Genomic DNA, 2,178 nt, shown 5'->3' on the forward strand with positions numbered 1-2,178 from the left:
GACAACGGTGACACCCTACATAGAGCTTGCCATGGAAGGAACTTTGCACTTTTGCATGAGAGGAATATATGTTACAGGAATTCAGAAGACAAAGCATCTCCAAAACTCCAACATATTCTCCATTATTGCACAACAAGTAATTATTTCACGCTCTTTTATTTTTTTTGTAATTCAAACTGATAATTATAATTGATCTCCTGACTAAGAATAATAAAATAAACATAGCTTGCTTCAAACCAATAATCTTCGTGAGATTCGACCCTTACTCACGTAAGGTATTACTTGGACGACCCAGTGCACTTGTTGGTTAGTTGTGCGGATTGCAATAGTGTGATTACAATTTCGTGCACCAGCTCCCCCTAAGCCTCCATCTACTATGATACATGCTCGAAAGGGCATTTTTGGCATTCTAGAGCTAAGATGCAAAATGATAAACTTGTCATGATCAAGAATATAAATACTAGAAGAATTATACAATGCCGATTTTAGACATCAAAGAGACCAAGAGTTCGTCTCAAAAACAATGGTGTTGAAATAACAACACTCATAAGGTCCATTAGACTAATTGAGAACAATAAAAATCCCAATAATTCCTTTCCACTGTATTTGTTTTGGTAGAAATTAAAGGAGAAGGGTTGCGGAGGGAAAGAAATAGGGGTGAAAATTCAAATTTCATTTGTTTGGCTTGATGGAAAATATGAAAGAAAAAAATAAATAGTGTAAAAAAGTAGGTGAGACCCACAAAAAAATTTTTACCCAATGTAGCTGTTAGCTACTATGCATTCATCCACCATTGAACAACCACTACGCAACCATCGACCATCTAGTCACCACACCCTTTTGTTTCTACTTAAAAAAATTAGGTAAGCTTTTATTTTGCTCTTGCTATTTCATATTTCACTTCATATATCCATGGGTTTTTGTGTTTGTGCTAAATTTTAAAAATATGGGCAAAGATTATATCCTGATTTAGTTTATCAGTTTGTTTATTTTTCATGTCTTTGAATTGTTTGATAAAATGCTCCAATAACAACATATAATATTTTATGATTACAAAGCACATATTATTATTGTCAATGGGCACACAACTTCTGTATGTATACATGTTATCTATATATTTAAAAAACATATATCATGGTTGAGTTACTTTCCCTTTTTACATTTTTATTTATATATGTGTATTTATGTTAAAGTTTTATTATAAGTTAGAAAAAATAGTTATGTTTCAATTGATTGGGATTATTTTTTAATTGAATATATTCTTTGATTAAGAGTTTATATATATGAATACTAGTTATTTTTTTGCATTGCTTATACTTAACAAATGATTCTATATTTTTTTCACTTTTTTGTTTGTGCTGTAAATCTATGATATATACATTCAGACCTACAAATTACTTGTTAATTGGATAAGAATAATTATTAAGAAAGTTTTTTATTGCCAGTATGAAAGACATCTTGATTGTAATTTTTCACTAAATCATTCCTTTAAGTTTGGGGTTGATAATCAAGAACATATATTTTCCTTGAAAACTAAGGACATATATTAACAATTTTGAAGGAGAATTAGAAAAGACGAAGGAAATTATGCACAATAACATTCATATATTACATCATGCACATGTTATATTTATAGAGATTGATGTCTATACGGGTTGACAAATCCATTTTTCAAAAAATGATTGGGCGAGAACAAATCCAAGATACTTTGATGCAACAGTTAAGTGAAACTAATAGGTGTCATGTTATTTTATGCAGGAGTCCTAATGTATTTCTTCAATTGTGTGATAAACTAAGAGCAACATGTCATGTGTGAGATACAATACATGTTACAATAGAGGAACAAGTTGCTAGGTTTTTGTGTATCATAGCTCAAATGTGAAAATTAAAAAATTTCTTTTTTCTACCATCGGTCTAAAAAAACTATTAGCCACTACTTTCATGCTGTTTATTTTACTAGAAGAATTTCTTCAAAACCATCTAGAACTGTTATTTTTTCGAAGATCCTTCACAATCATAGGTTTTATCCTTATTTCAAGGGATGGACATATACAATTACGTGAATAAATATTTTTGTTAAATATAAAAATTCTTATGTTACTTTATTAACGAATACACTATTATTTAGGATGTATTGGAACTATAGATGAGACACATTTTTGTGTCAAAGTGTCAATA

Source organism: Arachis hypogaea, chromosome 10 (assembly GCF_003086295.3).
Source record: "Arachis hypogaea cultivar Tifrunner chromosome 10, arahy.Tifrunner.gnm2.J5K5, whole genome shotgun sequence".
NCBI classification, from domain to species: Eukaryota; Viridiplantae; Streptophyta; class Magnoliopsida; order Fabales; family Fabaceae; genus Arachis; species Arachis hypogaea.